The 13845-nt window shown below is 39.1% G+C and overlaps 1 long non-coding RNA gene across 1 annotated transcript; it reads left to right on the plus strand.

The window, feature by feature from the left end:
* Positions 1-3407: 3407 nt before the first annotated feature.
* LOC306746072 lies at positions 3408-7874 on the plus strand. The gene is made up of 3 exons (XR_013771122.1): positions 3408-3637; positions 7267-7374; positions 7463-7874. It is a non-coding gene; the product is annotated as an uncharacterized lncRNA (long non-coding RNA).
* Positions 7875-13845: the final 5971 nt, after the last annotated feature.

Consider the following 13845-nt stretch of genomic DNA (forward strand, 5'->3'; position numbering starts at 1 on the left):
AAGACCCTGGAGAGGCTGGTCCTTGCCCATCTCCGCCCTCTGGTGAGTTCATCCCTGGACCCACTTCAGTTCGCCTACCAGTCTGGCATCGGGGTGGATGATTGGGGTGGATGATGCCGTCATCTTCCTGCTGCAGAGATGCCTCTCTCACCTGGAGAAGGCTGGAAGTACTGTGAGAGTCATGTTCTACGACTTCTCCAGTGCCTTCAACAACATCCGGCCTTTACTTCTGAGGGACAAGCTGGAGCAGATCGGGGTGGACCACCACCTGACTGCATGGATCCTGGACTACCTCACCAACCATCCACAGTATGCACGGATACGGGAGTGTGAGTCAGACCGGGTGTCCTGCAGCACGGGAGCCCCACAAGGAACCGTTCTGGCTCCATTCCTCTTCTCCATTTACACCTCGGGCTTCAACCACAACTCTGCAAACTGCCACCTGCAAAAGTTCTCTGACGACTCTGCAATCGTCGGCTTCATTTCCACCGATGATAACAGGGAATACAGAGAACTAAATCAGGACTTTTTAGGATGGTGCCAGCGAAACCGCCTCCAGATAAACTCCAGTTAAACCAAGGAGCTGGTGGTGGACTTCTGCCGGGGTAAACGCTCTCCTCCGGTACCGGTGAGCATCCAGGGACTGGACATTGAGATCGTCAAATCTTATAAGTACCTGGGTGTTCACTTGAACAACAAACTCGACTGGTCCGACCACATACACACACTTTATAAAAAGGGACAGAGCAGACTCTTTCTGCTGAGGAGACTGAGGTCTTTTGGGGTGCAGGGAGCACTCCTGAAGACCTTCTTTGACTCTGTGATGGCATCAGCCATCTTTTATGGAGTGGTCTTCTGGTGCAGCAGCATCACTGCAGCTGACAGGAGGAGACTGGACAAGCTGGTAAAGAAGGCCAGCAGCGTGCTGGGACGTCGTATGGATACCGTGGAGGTGGTGGGGGACAGGAGGATGATGACGAAGCTCTCGTCCATGATGAGCCACGCCTCCCATCCCATGCAGGACACTCTGGCAGCGCTGCACAGCTCCTTCAGTCACCGGCTGATTCATCCCCGGTGTCTGAGGGAGAGGAACCGCAAGTCCTTTCTTCCCGCTGCGGTCAGGCTGCACAACACACTGAGCTCCCAGTAAACCACTTTGACAATCGAACACTTGAACTGAACTTGGTCACTTTAGCATTCACCTGGTGCAATATTACGTGCAATACGTTTAAGTACTTTTTTTATATATACTTTTCTATTCCGTCTGTATATTATATATATATATATATATATATATATATATATATATATATATATATATATATATATATATATATATATATGTTGCACTGCTTATTTATATTACTTGTTTCTATTTTATTATTCTTTTATTCACTTGTGAGCAATGCTGCTGTAATCCTGTAATTTCCCCACTGAGGGACTAATAAAGGATTATCTTATTATATATATATATATATATATATATATATATATATATATATATATATATATATATATATATATATATATATAACCACCCTCTCCACCACCTACTGCAGGGTCAGCGGAGCACTTTCTCCCAGAGATTCCTCGCGCTCCGCTGCAACGAGGACCGCTACAGGAGAACATTCCTTCCTACGGCAATACGACTTTACAACAAGTCACCGCTTGCTAGATCCTCTGTGGATTAATTCATCACTGTACACATGTATGCTTATTACTCTTCACATACTTTGAATTTTGCACTATCTATTGTTTACATTTAATTTGCTGAATTAATGAATACACTCTGTGGCTGTAAATATATATTCATTCCAGTTAGTTGTTTTCTATTTTATTGTGTATATTTAAATATACATATATATATATATATATATATATATATATATATATATATATATATATATATATATATATATATATATATATATATATATATATTTTACTATATTTTAATTTTATTTTGTATATATCTTTCATCCCTGTTGCTTCTTTATATATTTTATCTTTTATCTTGTGTGTTTATTTGTATCTTCAAGTTGTTAGGCGCTACTACGACAACAAATTTCCCCTTGGGGATTAATAAAGTATATATCTATCTATCTATAACATCAAGGTCAATTAAACACACATCTATGGCGGCCTTGATCCCTCCTCATACGCATGGCTCATGGGATAGAGTGGTCGTCCTGTAACCACAAGGTAGCAGGTTTGACCCACGTGCCTCTTTGTTTACCTTTCTTTTTTTTTTACGTCTCCACGCTTGCGTTGGTAACTGCGTGTTTAACGTCACATTGCTATGAATTGTGGGTAAATCCCTTGGGGAAAGTCGGCATCTAATGCTGATTTACGGAAAGGGTTCATAAAGGGCTCAACATGTCTGAGAGACTCAAACACTCGACGATGTGACAGTGACAGAACTAAACCCTCACGGAGTTAGCGGGAGACTCACAGTCCGTGAGAGTGGAGATTGGGATTGAGCCAATGTCTCTGTGGATCACACGCTTCAATGAAATCAATTTCTAAATCTCAAAAGCAGCTGGTTATTGATTGAACTGATCAGATAAATAAAGACACACCTGGTCCTGTACAGCGTTTAATCCTTATAATAATGAGAGATGGAAACCAACATACTACAGATGTAATTATCGTTTATAATATTGAATATTTTTCTTTTTCAGGTGAAACTAGCATTCGATCACTGAATCATTCCCACTCAAATGAAACACATTAAAAACAAACTAACTGAAGCTATGTCGTCTCATGCAAAGTCAGGTTATTAGAAATACTGAAGTCCCTTAATAATACATATTTGAATTGCCACCAAAAACATCTTTACTTTTCTTCACGCTATATATTAATTTACCGGTTAATAAATGATCAAAAACTAGATAATATCCAATATCAGGCAATGACGAAATGCACAGGTGCTTTTAAAACAACTCCAACGGCGGCACTACCGGTGGAAATGGGTGAAAGGCCTCTAGAATTAGGCATTAAATTATTGGTTTAATCTACAGGGCCTTTTATTATTGTTTATTAATAATGCAAGTACTAGACATCCTGATCCACACTCCATACCAGTTGGTGGCGGTAATGCACCAAACAGTTGTTTGTCCACCGCCAATAAACCGTAAAGAAGGAAGAAGAAGACCCGGATGTTCCTCTATTAACAACATGGCGGCTACCGTCAGTACAAACAGTAGCGTCTCGTTGTTGTGTTGATAAAGTGTCAGGTAGCTCCTTCAGTACTGATCCAGCAGAGTCTCTGTATGTCGGGATAAACCTTCTGAATGGACTTCTAGATGTTCGCCTTTGTTCCCGGATGTTGTTCCTCTGACTCATCTCCCGATAGCCTACAAAGCTATTGAAGTTAGCTTAGCATGCTACAAACAGACAGACGGGGATGGAAGTCAACTCGACTTGTCCCAGTTTAATGGAGAGGAAACGGGCTTTATGACGGACTTTGTGTGGAGAAAACGTTTCTGTCGTTGTGTGAAAATGTCTAAAGTCCAAATGCTGTTTGAAAGAGCGGCAAAGAACGAGGACGAACTTTCTAGATCAATAGAGGAGAACGAGCGACGACGGAGACTACAGGACGCTGTTTTCAACCCGGAAGTCCGGATACAAGGAGCAGGTTGGTTCTGTTTGTTTCTTTATCACTTTAAACTGATGGAACCAGTTCTGGAGGAAGTATTCACATCATGTACGGAGGTAGAGTTACAGGGACTGTACTGCAGTATTTAAACATGTTAATTATTTCCTGTACTACATCTTAGAGGTACATTTTGTACTTTTTACTGTACATATTGTGCGTTTTACTGTACTACACTTTAGAGGTCAATATTGTACTTTTATTAAGATACATCTCAGATTTACATATTGTATTATTTACATTCAAGAGGACCAGGAGGAACCAGAGCCCCCACACATTAAAGAGGAACAGGAGGACCCAGAACCCCCACACATTAAAGAGGAACAGGAGGACCCAGAGCCCCCACACATTAAAGAGGAACAGGAGGACCCAGAGCTCCCACACATTAAAGAGGAACAGGAGGACCCAGAGCCCCCACACATTAAAGAGGAACAGGAGGACCCAGAGCCCCCACACATTAAAGAGGAACAGGAGGACCCAGAGCCCCCACACATTAAAGAGGAACAGGAGGAACTCTGGACCAGTCAGGAGGGAGAGCAGCTTCAAGGGCTGGAGGAGGCTGGTATCAAGTTCTCATTCACTCCTGTAAAGAGTGAAGATGATGATGAAGTAGAAGCTCAGTCCTCACAGCTTCATCAAAGACAAACTGAACCGATGGAAACAGAAGCTGATGGAGAGGGTTGTGGAGGATCAGAACCAGAGACTGATGAGACTGGCGACTCGTCTGAACCTGACACTGATGACAGTAGAGATTTGAAGGAGACTCAGGAACCTCAGTCAGATTCAAACCCTCTGCAAAACATCAAAGTACCTGTAAATGATGTGAACTGTAGTACTGGAAATACATCAATCAGCTCGCCTGAATGTGCTGGAAACTCTGACCACAAGGTACGTCTGAAGAGACGCACTAGATCCAAAACAGGAGTGAAACCATTTACTTGTTCTGTGTGTAGTCAAACATTTTCACGAACGGCGCACCTGAACAATCACATGACTATCCACACAGGAGTGAAAGCATTTAGTTGTTCTGTGTGTAGTAAAACATTTTCACAAAAGTTAAACCTGAACAATCACATGATTCTCCACACAGGAGTGAAAGCATTTAGTTGTTCTCTGTGTAGTAAAACATTTTCATATCAGAGATACCTGACCGCTCACATGACTTTCCACACAGGAGTGAAAGCATTTAGTTGTTCTGATTGTAGTAAAACATTTTCATGTCAGAGATACCTGAACGCTCACATGACTATCCACACAGGAGTGAAAGCATTTAGTTGTTCTGTGTGTAGTAAAACATTTTCATATAAGAGCAGCCTGAACGGTCACATGACTATCCACACAGGAGTGAAACCATTTAGTTGTGTTGATTGTGGTAAAATATTTTCACGAAAGGAAAACCTGAATGATCACATGACTATCCACACCGGAGTGAAACCATTTAGTTGTTCTGTTTGTGGTAAAACATTTTCACGAAAGAATAACCTGAACGTTCACGTGACTCTCCACACAGGAGTGAAACAATTTAATTGTGTTGATTGTGGTAAAATATTTTCACGAAAGGATTACCTGAACAGTCACATGACTATCCACACAGGAGCGAAAGCATTTAGTTGTTCAGTTTGTGGTAAAACATTTTCACTCAAGTCAACTCTGACACGACATTTAAAAGTCCACACTAGAGAAACAACTTAGTCGTGGAGTTTGCTCAACAAAATTCTCTCATCTGTTATTTATCAAATCACAAGTGTATTGATGAGAGCATCTGAAATAAATGAGAAATAGTTAAACACTTAAAATCTGTCAGGCTGATACAAACTGCAAAAATAATAAGTTGATTCAGCAAAGATGAAGCTACACATCAATTTAAATTCTGTTTGTTTGTTTCTATGCGCTTGTCTCATGTATTGTCATGTATATATTAATTTTAATATATAATATATTATTTTAATTTTTTCAAAGTATTCCATGTCCTCTATGCCGCACTATGGTTTGAGCTGAATTATCATAGGTGATGAAACTTGAGGAAATATTTAATCTTCTTTCTCTTCAGCAACGTTTTCTTTCCAGTTTAAACTCATTACTTCCTTGATTTAGTTTTGCTGTAGAAACTGCAATTTTGTTCCATAACTAAAGAATTACGGATTTGAGAAAATAATTGTTTCATATATCTCCATCCTTCTTTCTTCAACATCATCCTCTCCTGATCTCATCTCTTTGAGTTTAAGGGGTTCTGTCCTTTATTTTAGGACATGAATATTTTACCTTTTGTTGACCGAACTTTCTCTTTGATTCACTACTATTGTAACAGCTGTTCAAGTAATCTGTTCTCATTGTTTTCATGGTGGCTCTCAACAGTTGAAAAGTTCAGCCGATGTTTTCACTAAAATGACTTCAGTTAAATGCTGTTCTTCCATATTTTCCCCAGTGTTTGTAGCTAAGCTGCAGCAGCCTGTTTTTCTTTTTAACCAGAGCAACAGAGGCACCGATTGGTTATGATTCTATTTGACTTTGTTTGTCTGCCTGTTTTGGGATTAATAAATCATAAGAAACAGAAACGTTGTCTGCATGTATCACTTACTCGAGACAAAACACTATCTGAAAATTCTTTCAGTTTGGAAAAAGATGCCATTTTACACAGAAAAAGTTGAGAGAAAAGCCTTTTGTCTTAAAGCCTAGCTTAGCATAACAGCTGGAGGAGGCTTCTGCCGTTTCTCAATACCCAAGTACACAAGTACAGACTTGTGAACTTTTGTAGTCTGGACTTCAAAAGTACGGTGAATTGGAACGGCAGCTTACTTGATGACGTCATCACGTTGGCCGCTCTTCCTTCACGCACGTATATTTAAAGTGCCAGTGGCGGGAAAAGGTATAGAAGATTGCTGTGGAAACGTTATATTAGATATTAGATATAACATATATTAGATATACATCCGCTAATTATTATTGTATATCTATATATTATTATAGATATATTATGCATCTATATATTATAGATATATTATATATAATAATAATGGATATAGTGGTCGTCCTGTAATCACAAGGTAGCAGGTTTGATACCTGTCCTCCTCACAGTGCATAAAGTCGTGTATAGCTGGTGTTCACGGACAGCCAATGAAATTGCAGCATTATTAATGCTGTCTAAGGTGATGACAATTCCTGTTTTCAGCACCTGAGACTCAAATATTCTCCTGTTCTATTCTTAAGTGTCATTTTGGGCAAAGCCACACATCAATGATGAAGAGCTATTTATGAATTAATAAAAGTGTATCCCACTTTATTTATGAATCCAGAAAAGTGTATCCCTGTTTACTGATTGTCACTATTGTAGTGACAGACAGATTATATACTGTAAGTATTTGATTTATTTATCGCTATTTACCTATTATATTACAGTTTTTAATTGCAATGACTTAAATTAAATATGTCTTTACTGTTAATGGTTCACATTAACAAGACCTGTAGACATTAGTCCATTAAATATATTTATTAACCACAACAGGGACAGTAAATATTGAACACAGAGCCCATATTGACACACAAACACAACACAAATATATAAAACAAATATAATAACGTATATATGCTTGTGTTGCTTTGTTTTCCTCCAGACCCTCTGCTGCTGTGAACCGGTCCACTGGCTGACGTCGTGGTCGTAGCAGGAAGCTGTGAAGGAGGACGTGATGGCTCACCTTGTCAGACCAGAATAAAGCCAATTTGTACGATTGTGTGACTTGATGTCATCTTTTAAAATGTACACAACCAAATCAAAAACATCCAAATACTGACTTTGATCTCTTTGTGCAGTTTGCAGTTGACCCGGCTCTGCAGACGTCTCAGGAGGAACCAGGAGGTCTGACTCTGCAGAGAACATTGAACATGTTGTTATTGATGCAGGAATGCAACATGACGTCTACACTGTAGTCTGTGACACTTTTGGTCTGAAGACAGTGCACCAGTATCTAATTTACAACAATAAAGAATGAACAACCATTTTGATGGACACTACTTATAGATATTTTTAGGATGCAGATACAGGTAAAATAATACACACCAGGCTGACAGATGAGCTCCTTCTGGCATCAGACACACGAGCTGCTGGGGAACGGACTCAGGTCTCAGAGTCGTCCTCCTGCTGTCCCACATCTCTGCAGAGTGAAGAGTCTCATCAAGAAACGCCTTCTGACATCCCAAACAGACATGGCATATGATTATATATGTAATAAACAACTTTATCACATTCTGGTGTTCTCTGATTTTAACAGTGGTGGAGAAAGTATTCAGATCTTGTACTTGAGTAAACAACAAATAATATGAATACCACCACATGGTGTAAATACTCTTTAACAAGTACAAGTCCTGCATTCAAATAAATTATAAAGTATTAAAGTTTAGCATCAAAACAAACGTTAAGTATAATTACTCACACTCGTTTTAATATGCTAATGGTAGTTTAATCAATAATAACACACCATCAGTTATTAGTTAGGTATATTTTGTATGATAACCTTAATTTGACAACTAACTAGTACCTCACTAGTAACTGTCACATACATGTGGAGCCGTTAATGTACATGACTATAAACTACTACTACTACTACTACTACTATGAACTACTATTACTATAAACTACTACAATAAACTACTACTACTATGAACTACTATTAAATACTATTACTATAAACTACTACTATAAACTACTACTACTAACTACTATTACTATAAACTACTAATATAAACTACTACTACTACTAACTACTATTACTATAAACTACTACTAATACTAACTACTATTACTATAAAATACTACTATAAACTGCTACTACTACTACTAACTACTATTACTATAAACTACTACTATAAACTACTACATGAACCTTGACGTAACGTTGCTTAGCACGTGCACGTGTATGCACGTTCACGCGACTCAAATGAAGCTCAAACAACACTGAAGAAACGCGACTAACTTTACAGTCTTCAAGTGAACCAGGAAGCAGGAAGAGAGGGGGAGGAGCCAGCGAAAGTCAAAACGGCTCCACTGCGCCACTAGCGGCCAAATATATATATTACATCGGCGGATTTCAGCGCCGCCATAGAGCAGTGATTGTCAACCACTGTGCCGTGAGAGATCGTCAGGTGTGCCGTAGGAAAATGTCCAATTTCACTTAATTGGTCCAAAAAGATACTATTTAGTTGCCGCAAATGATTTTCCATTGTTGAGCGTCTGAGCTGCAATATAGTGGCTGGCAGAGTAATATAGAACAGGTCTACACCTTGTTCTGCTATTAAACAGACTAAACGGCCGTATGTTATTGATCTTATCTACACACAGCTTGTCATTTCTGGGTCGCGTTACAACTCTTCTCTGCTCTGCGCTGCACACAGAGAGCGAGAGAGCAGCGAGCGTGCTTTTCAGGATGGGATTTGCTGCTGCAGCTTTCACTATTTTAAGCTATGAGCTCTCATTGTTAAAGCCCAACAGTTCATGTGTTTGCAGGTCAAGACAAACATCCAACAGCCTGCAGCCTGGAGCTCCATAAATGACGTTTCTGACTTCGCATATCGAGAGGCTCTGGAAATATCCTTCAAAAGCCCGAAAAACACATAGCAGTAACAAAGCCTGCACACTTTGTAGTTGTCATTGAAATAAATGGACACCATATTTCCTTTAAGTCAGTATTTATCAAACTGGGGAGGTATTTATTGCAGGTGGGGCGCAAGAGGAAATGCTGATTTTAAATGTTCACCGTCCGCCGTTAATAGGTTACGCTTGCGCATGCGCGAGTCGCCGATTCTTGTCATTTCGCCACGAGCCGATCTTTATGAGATCTCCGTGAAGTCGGCTTTCTGCTGTTGTGTCTCTCAACATGGAGCATGAATTGAGAGTGTCCATATCAAATCTACAACCTCGTTTATAAAAGAGTTGTAGAGGAAATTAGCTCACTGCAGCCACTAATACTGATACAACGTGATGCTCACACATCTGCACTACATCTGTTTTGTTTTGCAAAAAAAATGGCTTATTGTTTTCCACAATACGCTATTTAGTAGTAACTAAATATTAGTTATTTTTTGCATAACTTTATTTTCATTTTTCTAACAAAGTGATCTGGTTTACTTGAAACACTGAATACTCTTCCATGCCAGTAGATAGTGCAATAATTACCTACGATATGCTGTATTATGTTACAATGGGACATTAATAATAATTACCTACCATATATGCTGTATTATGTTACAATGGGACATTAATAATAATTACCTACCATATATGCTGTATTATGTTACAATGGGACATTAATAATAATTACCTACCATATATGCTGCATTATGCTACAATGTGACATTTTGTAACTTTTTGGGTTGTTGGTGTGCCGCAGGATTTTTTTATTGTAGAAAATGTGCCGCGGCTCAAAAAAGGTTGAAAAACACTCCCATAGAGAACGAATGGAGGCTGTTGTTTTCTAATTTCTCCTCACATATCAAGCATCAGGTCAGCCAGCATCGTTGAAAGCAAATTAATACGTGCACGCAGAATAAACTCTGCATTTTTCTCCGTGACTTTTTTTTTTTTTTTAATTATCCTTTGACAGTTTACTGAGGGTGGGGCTCTGCAGGGAAAGACGCTTGACAGCGACGTGTTAGGATGTGACGCACTTTTAATTGAAAACAAATTTAAAACATTTTATATTTTCAGTGTCACACATTCCTCTCATTTCATGTGTTTTTATGTTCCATCTTTAATCCTTAATGTTGTTGTGTAAATGTAATTTTCAGTACAACCTTTAATCCTTATAATAATGAGAGAGGGAAACCGTCATACTACAAATGTGATTCTAGATTATAATATTAAATATTTTTCATTATTAATCATTCCCACTCAAATGAAACACATTAAAAACTAACTTCAAACGTCAATGTCAGGTTTTTAGAAATACAGAAGTCCCTTAATAAAACACGTTTGACTTGCCACCAAAAACATCTGTACATAAGTTGTTGTTTTTCTTTCACGTTGTATAATAATTTACAGGTTAATAAATTATCAAAAACTAGATAATATCCAATATCAGGCAATGAAAAAATGCACTGGTGCTTTTAAAACAACTCCAACGGCGGCACTACCGGTGGAAATGGGTGAAAGGCCTCTAGAATTACGAAGAGCGCAGTTGGCATGAAGTTATTGGTTTAATCTACAGGGCCTTTTGTTGTTATTTATTAATAATGCAAGTACTAGACATCCTGATCCGCACTCCATACCAGTTGGTGGCGGTAATGCACCAAACAGTTGTTTGTCCACCGCCAATAAGCCGTAAAGAAAAAGAAGACCCGGATGTTCCTCTATTAGCAACATGGCGGCTACCGTCAGTACAAACAGTAGCGTCGCGTTGTTGTGTTGGTAAAGTGTCAGGTAGCTCCTTCAGTACTGATCCAGCAGAGTCTCTGTATGTCGGGATAAACCTTCTGAATGGACTTCTAGATGTTCGCCTTTGTTCCCGGATGTTGTTCCTCTGACTCATCTCCCGGTAGCCTACAAAGCTATTGAAGTTAGCTTAGCATGCTACAAACAGACCGATGGGGACGGAAGTCAGCGACCCAGCGAATCCCAGTTTAATGGAGAGGAAACGGGGTTTGTGTGGAGAAACGTTTCTTTCGCTGTGTGAAAATGTCTAAAGTCCAAATGCTGTTTGAAAGAGCGATAGCAGAGAACGAGGAGGAACTTTCTAGTTCAAAAGAGGAGAACGAGCGACAACGGAGCCTACAGGACGCTGTTTTCAACCCGGAATTCCGGATACAAACAGCAGGTTGGTTCTGTTTGTTTCTTCATCACTTTAAACTGATGTAATCAGTTCTGGAGGAAGTATTCACATCATGTACTGAGGTAGAGTTACAGGTACTGTACTGAAGTATTTAAATACGTTCATACTTTTTACAGTACTACATCTCAGAGGTGAATATTGTACTCTTTACTGTACATCTCAGAGGTACATATTGCACTTTTTATTTTACTGTACTACACCTCATGGGTACATGTTGTACTTTTTATTAAGATACAGCTCAGAGGCACATATTGTACTCGTTACTCTACTACATCTCAGATATATACATACATTCTTTACTGTACTACACTTTAGAGGTACATATTGTCCTTTTTTACTGTACTACCCTTTAGAGGTACATATTGCACTTTTTACTGTACTACATCTCAGATGTACATATTGTATTCTTTACATTAAAGAAGACCCAGAGCCACCGCACATTAAAGAGGACCAGGAGGACCCAGAGACCCCACACATTAAAGAGGAACAGGAGGACCCAGAGCCCCTACACATTAAAGAGGAACAGGAGGACCCAGAGCCCCCACACATTAAAGAGGAACAGGAGGAACTCTGGATCAGTCAGGAGGGAGAGCAGCTTCAAGGGCTGGAGGAGGTTGGTATCAAGTTCTCATTCACTCCTGTAAAGAGTGAAGATGATGATGATAATGATGATGATGAAGAAGAAGCTCAGTCCTCACAGCTTCATCAAAGACAAACTGAACCGATGGAAACAGAAGCTGATGGAGCTGATTGTGGAGGATCAGAACCAGAGACTGACGACTCATCTGACACTGATGACAGTCGAGATTGGAAGGAGATTCTGGAACCTCAGTCAGATTTAAACATTGTGCAAAACAATGAAGTACCTGTAAGTGATGTGAACTGTAGTGCTGGAAATACATCAATCAGCTCACCTGAATGTGCTGGAAGCTCTGACCACAAGGTACGTCTGAAGAGAAACACTAGATCCAAAACACGAGTGAAAGCATTTAGTTGTTCTGTGTGTAGTAAAACATTTTCAATAAAGGGACACCTGAACAATCACATGGTTATCCACACAGGAGTGAAAGCATTTAGTTGTTCTGTGTGTAGTAAAACATTTTCACTAAAGGTACACCTGAACAATCACATGGTTATCCACACGGGAGTGAAAGCATTTAGTTGTTCTGTGTGTAGTAAAACATTTTCACAAAAGGGGCACCTGAACAATCACATGACTCTCCACACGGGAGTGAAAGCATTTAGTTGTTCTGTGTGTAGTAAAACATTTTCACAAAAGGTAAACCTGAACAATCACATGATTATCCACACTGGAGTGAAAGCATTTAGTTGTTCTGTGTGTAGTAAGACATTTTCACTAAAGGATTACCTGAACAATCACATGATTATCCACACAGGAGTGAAAGCATTTTGTTGTTCAGTTTGTGGTAAAACATTTTCACGAAAGGATTACCTGAACAATCACATGACTATCCACACAGGAGTGAAACCGTTTAGTTGTTCAGTTTGTGGTAAAACATTTTCACGAAAGGATTACCTAAACGATCACATGATTCTCCACACAGGCGAGAAAGTATTTAGTTGTTCTGTGTGTAGTAAAACATTTTCATATCAGAGAAACCTGAACGGTCACATGATTCTCCACACAGGAGTGAAAGCATTTAGTTGTTCTGTGTGTAGTAAAACATTTTCACATAAGTCAAGCCTGAACAGTCACATGACTATCCACACAGGAGCGAAAGCATTTAGTTGTTCAGTTTGTGGTAAAACATTTTCACTCAAGCAAACTCTGAAACGACATTCAAAAGTCCACACTAGAGAAACAACTTAGTCGTGGAGTTTGCTCAGCAAGTTTCTCTCATCTCTGTTATTTATCAAATCACAAGTGTATTGATAAGAGCATCAGAAATAAATGAGACAGTTAAACACTTAAAAACTGTCAGGCTGATACAAACTGCAAACATAATGAGTTTATTCAGCAAAGATGAAGCTGCACATCAATTTAAATTCTCTTGGTATTTGTTTCTATGATAGTGTCTCATGTATTATGTATTGTCATGTACTGTATATATGAACTATAATTGTTTTACGTTGTCAAAGTATTCCATGTCCTCTATGCAGCACTATGGTTTGAGCTGAGTTATCATAGGTGATGCAATTCCGGGAAATATTTAACCTTCTTTCTCTTCAGTAACGTTTTCTCTCTAGTTTAAACTCATTACTTCCATGATTTGGTTTTACTGTAGAAACTACAGTTTTGTTCCATAACTGAAGAATGACTGAATTGAGAAAAGAATTGTGTTTAAATATCTCCATCCATCTTTCTTCTTCAACATCATCCTCTACTGATCTCATCTCTTTGAGATTAAGGGG

The sequence above is a fragment of the Taurulus bubalis genome (assembly GCF_910589615.1).
Source record: "Taurulus bubalis genome assembly, chromosome: 13".
NCBI classification, from domain to species: Eukaryota; Metazoa; Chordata; class Actinopteri; order Perciformes; family Cottidae; genus Taurulus; species Taurulus bubalis.